The sequence below is a fragment of the Leucopleurus acutus genome, assembly GCF_964270905.1.
Source record: "Leucopleurus acutus genome assembly, chromosome: 14".
NCBI classification, from domain to species: Eukaryota; Metazoa; Chordata; class Mammalia; order Artiodactyla; family Delphinidae; genus Leucopleurus; species Leucopleurus acutus.
The window spans coordinates 17847555-17853487 of NC_139156.1; the positions used below are offsets into that span (position 1 = coordinate 17847555).

A 5933-nucleotide genomic window follows, 5' to 3' on the forward strand; every position below is an offset into this window, starting at 1 on the left:
TAGTCTTGATATCATTAAGCACAATGAATTTTACTTAATGAATATGGATGAATTAAGGCAAAAGGACATAACCTGGTCCCCTCAATAATTTATCCTCTACCTTTTAAAAAACTGTTGTTGAGGCTATACAAATTACAGATCTACTGGCTGGAAAGACACAACTTCTCCCTTAGACCAACATTCAGTATTTTGAGCACGAGGTTAAAGTCATGGTGTTCACGGCATGTTCCCTTGTTCTACCATTATGGTCGTTCCTCGCCTGTACCCACAATACTGATTTTCAAATGATACTGTTCACTTGCTATGCGTCCTGGCTGTAGATTATCTTCCTTGTTTAAAAATATTTAATAATTGGGCCATAATCTACTCAGTCTTTGTAAACTCTCCATTGAATATTGTTTCATTTTTACAACCACTTACTGCATGGCTGTTGCACTTCTTTTCTGTCATCTTCTTCACATGATTAAGTGGTCTGTTCCCTTCAAAGGAGGAGGGATTTTTGAATGAGCCTCCAATTCTATCCCACAATGTGAAATACTGTCCATAGTTATAGTCAAAGAACATGTGGTGGTCTGTGTGGTGAGCTGAGCCATTAATAAATGGCCTGAAGATATGGGGAACATGAAAATCACCATCATGAATAGAAATTGTCCAGATATTGACCAAGACGTACAAACCTAAATGAACTACCTTGTGTGATGGGAAGATAAATGGGTATATGTGGTAAGGTAGACCCTGAAGGAAGCCATCCAGAGGATGAAAAGCATGACTTGCAAATGGAGTTGGGATCTTCCAGATATGATGAGGTTTGTGTAAGCGCTTAGATACAAGTCTATGATGAAGGTCTCTGTGAATCTAGTAGATCAGCATGTCAGTGAAAAAGAGAAAGGACAGTACACAAGCAATGAATCGAAGCCAGCCGTATGGAAACTCCTCTATGCCGTCACGTAGTTTGCTATAACCTCTCACCTCTAGCAGGAGCACTGAGACCGTGGGAATGCTTATCCGTGGCATTGACTGGACAGAATGCATAATCTCTCGATAGACTTGGTTCTTTAAAAATTGTGGGTGTTGGGCTTCCCTGGTGGCTCAGTGGTTGAGAATCTGCCTGCCAATTCAGGGGACACGGGTTCGAGCCCTGGTCTGGGAAGATCCCACATGCCGCGGAGTGACTAGGCCCGTGAGTCACAACTGCTAAGCCTGCGCGTCTGGAGCCTGTGCTCCGCACCAAGAGAGGCCGCGATAGTGAGAGGCCCGCGCACCGCGATGAAGAGTGGCCCCCACTCGCCGCAACTAGAGAAAGCCCTCGCACAGAAATGAAGATGAAAGAAAGAAAGGAAAGAAAGGAAAGGAAAGAAGGAAGGAAGGAAGGAAAGAAAGAAAGAAAGAAAGGAAGAAAGAAAGAAGAGTTCCTTTAAAAAAAAAAAGAAACAAAGGATATAAGCACCGAGATTTGTTATAATCAGGAGACTGACAGCTTGTCGGAAGATGCTGTCCTCTGGCCATGTGGCTGGATATATGTACGGTGTAAAAAAAAAATAATCTGCTGCCTTGAGTACAAGCTCCATCTTAGCCCCTAGAAAGGGTCCGCCACCCGCTGCTGATTCGGTTCCTGCGGGGCCCCGGCTACTCCAGCTACTCTCTATTACTTTTTGATTGTCTCTTTTCTTCACTGTAGTACTCCTAACACCTAGAACAGTGCCTGCCACAAAAACTGTTGGATAAATATAGATGAGATATATGAATGAGTAATTGGTGAGAGATCTCACAGTAGGAATGAAACTTAGTCCAAAAACTAAGCTGTGAAAGAGGTATACGTTTCTTTATTTTTCTATAACTAAGTTAAATTCCTATTTTGAGAACCATCCTGTGCAATTCAGGGCCTCCTAGCCTGAGAATACATCTGTCTCCAGGATCATCCCCTACCCACACTGGCATCTTCTGAGACAGCCTCATTCCCCAAGATTGCAGGTATAGGAGTCCATCAGGCAGGATGCAGCTAGCTTACCTCCTTTTCCAGCAGGGATTCTCCTTGAAACTTCCCTGCCTTCCAGTGTGCAGGGGTCGCTGCCAGGCAAGGCTGAGGGATAGCTGTGAGGCTGTCTGAGATCCTCTCTGCCTGGACACACAGCTGGTGGCTCCTTCTCTGGAGTCCTGCAACCTACCCAGGTGTTGCAGACTGACAGAGGACAATTGGATTGTCCCCAGTACTTGACTCTTGTTCTCATCCCCTGACTGCCTGCTTTTTTAGCTAGCTGTAGTGGGAAGAGCAGAGGCTTGATCCAATAGCCACAAGTTCAAATTCAGGTTCTTATCAACCTAGCTGTATGATCTTGGACAATTCCTTTCCCTCTCCTGAGCCTCACTTTCCTTACTGGTAGTGTTAAGGGGGTGAACAGTATAATGCCTATGTCCCCCCAAAGTCTACTGGCCCTCTTGTCCCTATGTGTTGAGGCTGTTCTGACGTCAACATAAACACGAAGCAGTTTTGTACTTTGGATGATCACCACCCTGCCTACTCCTATCCTCAGCCCCACTCGCTCTACCCCAGCCTTCATGGTCGACTCGGCATTTCTCTAATGCTCCAAGCATGTTCCCATTCCAGGATCTTTGTGTTTTCTGTTTCTCTGCCTGGAATGCTCTTCTTCTAGACACCGGCAGGGCTAGCTCCCTCATTTCCCTTAGTTTTTGATGAAAACTCACTTCTTACAGGAAGACTTCCTGGCCTGCCTCAACACCACTCCTCTTCCCCCTCACATACCACCCGCCCAGTCTGTCTCCTTCCTTGACCTAGGTTTGCCCCCAGCTTGTACCACTACCTGACATCTGCCATCCTTCTTCATCATGTGTCTTCCCCACCATAATGTCAGCTACAGGAGAACAGATTTTGATCAGTTGAGTTTGCTAGTGTAGCCCCAGCACCCAGAATCGTTTGCAAGATGTTGTGGGGCTTCCCTGGTGGCACAGTGGTTGAGAGTCCGCCTGCCGATGCCGGGGTCACGGGTTCGTGCCCCAGTCCGGGAGGATCCCATGTGCCACGGAGCGGCTGGGCCCATGAGCCATGGCCGCTGAGCCTGCGTGTCCGGAGCCTGTGCTCCACAATGGGAGAGGCCACAACAGTGAGAGGCCTGCCTACCACAAAAAAAAAAGATGTTGTGAAAATATTCGTTGAATCAATGAATGAACGATGTGGGGAATGGGGAAAGTCTATATTGTCTGGCTTGTCATAGTCACTGTCTGCTTTCTGGGCTCAACCCTGGTGGGGATTTCCCGGCCTCTGAGAAACCAGTTTCCTCCTCCCCTGCATCTTCCCACCCCCACATCTTCAGATGTCTCATCAGCTCCTTTGAATTTGCATGCCCCGCACGAGGAGGTCAGCCACAAACCGCCTACAGTTCCGGAAAAGGCAAACTTTAAAGAAACTTTTTTTTTCTTCCTGTCTGCATAAAGTGCAGAGGCCTGCCGGAACATCAGTGCTATGGGAACACGCGTGCAGCACGTGGCAGGCCCGTCCGCGGCAGGTGCCCAGATGCCTGCTGAGAGGAGCCATGACGAAAGCTGAGATTCAGAGGTGCTACCTCCGCTCACAGCTCCATCCTGGGAGTGAGGTACCGTTCAAAGGTGATGTTTTGGAATCTGAACACACTCCACTCCACCTTCTTTTAGGTTTTAAAAGCTCATCAGGGAAGGGAGAAGTAGAATCTGGAGGAATTCGTATATGCATAGATGTTGTCGATCCCTGTCCACCCATCTATCTCTACAGGGCAAACCCTGAGGGTTGTTTATAACGTGCAAGGGGGTCCAGTAGAGGTGTTGACACAACGCATAGAGGACGAGGGCTTTGTCATTTTCTTCTACACTTGACACGGATGCTTCAATGTGCTAAGGCAGGCAACAGCATAACTGAAGATGTTGGGTTTGTTTGGGGCCTGAGCAGCATGTGGTCTAATAAATTGGGACTGGTTTATTCTAACTCTCTACTCACCTCCAACTTGCTGTGTGACCTTGAATGACATTCCCAGCCTCTCTGAGCCTCTGCAAAGATCATCCACTGGCAAATTACAATACCAAGTGGTTTTCAAAGGTGAGGCTACTGCTCAGTGCCTTTACAAGGAGATGCCTGAGATATAAAAGCCTTTGTGTACAATTTGCCTGAGACCTAAAGCGGAAGTGAGAAACAGCTGAATATCTGGTGTGTCCAGTTCTCAGTAGAGATGTGAACATCTTCTGCAAAGCTTCAGGCACCGATGGCTTCCTGTCGGTGTTTTACATCTGAATGCCCAGCTCAGTTGGATTTGTCAGTTTCCATTTCTCCCTTGTTGGTGGCAGGATCGGAGGACTCATGTGAGGAAGCCAGACTCCATCCTTGACCTTCTTCTCTACACACGTCTAGTCACCAGTTCGGAGCAATTCCCTGTCCTAAATTGCCTCCAAGCCACCCACTTGTCTCCATTCCCCTGGACACCACCCTGACCCAACTCTCCACCCCACCCAACGCCCTCCTGCAATAGCCCCCTATCCTGTGTCCTCCCTGGTTTGCAGAGCAGCTAGAGTGATGGTCGGAGCTAGACTAGGGTCACCGCCCCCCTCTACCGCTCCAGCTGCTTAAGCTCTTCAAAGCCTCCCCACCGCTCTCCTATAAAGTCCCAGTTCTTCCTATAACTCTCACCGCCTTCTGTGTTCATCTCTGCAGCCCTTCTGCCCACTGCACTTTATAACCCTGGCCACGTGGAATCACTTGCCCCCTTTCCCACATCTGTCCCTCACGTGTGCTGTGCTTCTGTTTGGAACCAGCATCCTTCCCATCTTCACTCGGGGAACTCCCACTTGACCCTTAGGCCTCTCTATTTGGGAGGCACTTTCTCCCCGCGGTCTCCCCGATCTACTCTCTCTGTCTTAGGCTGAAATTTCTCCTCCTGTGCTAACTGATTGACTGGAGACATCTGCCTGGAATGCTAGTCTGAGAAGGTTTTGGAGACCAAAGTGAGTGAGAAAGAGAGCTGTGAATGGTTGAAGGCATTTGCAATGGAAGGAGGGGTGTGTGTGTGTGTGTGTGTGCAGTTAAGACCCTTCCCCTTGCCTATGTCTAGCTCCCTCCCCCACCCCCACCGCCATGAAATCCTCTGACTGCTTCTGCTGACACAGATCTCACCTTCTCCAAATGCCTTTGTGTAGAATCAAAGCCACAGAGCTAGCCCTGAATTCTTCCATAATTGCGTTAGGCATCATTTCTGTCTCCTGAGGCTGGGTGCTCCTAGGAAATAAGAAACTTCTAATGGAGTCTTCTCTGTTCCCCATCCAGCAGGGCTGGAAAATAGTTGCCGACAGCTGGATGGCTGCTTGCAGCCCTTGCCTCCGGCTCCCCAGTACCCTGTCGATGGTCACGTGTCCTCTTCCCCACAGGCTCTAAGACCCCGAGCTCCCAGTGCTCTGATCTCATCTCCTGCTGTAGCCTGTCTGTGTCATGCTTGAGCTTCTCACGGTTTCCCCACTTCCCACTGTTCAAGTTCATTTCAAATGTCACCTCCCGGAAGACCCTTTCCTGACTGTCCTGCTCCTTTATGACTCTCTAGAAAGTTACGTTTTTTAGACCATGTGTCTTCTTTTGCTGGGTTTCCTTTTTTCTTATTGTCTGGCTCCCCCACCCCCATGCCCCCCAAAAATAAACTCCCACATTTTGTCTGTCTTGTTCTCACTGTATCCCCAGACCAGGCACTGTGGCTGAATGGATGGATGAGTGAGTGAATGAATGAATGAACGAATGAGCGAACGCCTGAGGAATGGGCTGTCTGTCATTGAGACTGATCCAGTAGGGGGGCATCTTTTACCAGACTGCTAAGTTCCCAGGCCTTTGGAATTACAGCATCTGGCTCTGCACATTCAGGAGAATTGTAGATGGCCTCTTGCTTTCTGGGAGAAAGCAGTGGAAAGAA

The 5933-nt window shown here is 48.5% G+C and overlaps 1 pseudogene across 1 annotated transcript; it reads right to left on the reverse strand.

Moving 5' to 3' along the window:
- Nucleotides 1-363: 363 nt before the first annotated feature.
- Nucleotides 364-1568, reverse strand: LOC309971073 (lathosterol oxidase-like; annotated as a pseudogene). Its single transcript has 2 exons — nucleotides 1387-1568; nucleotides 364-1081 (listed from the first exon to the last, which is right to left on the reverse strand). The product of its transcript is annotated as a lathosterol oxidase-like (transcript).
- Between the last annotated feature and the right edge of the window lie 4365 nt (nucleotides 1569-5933).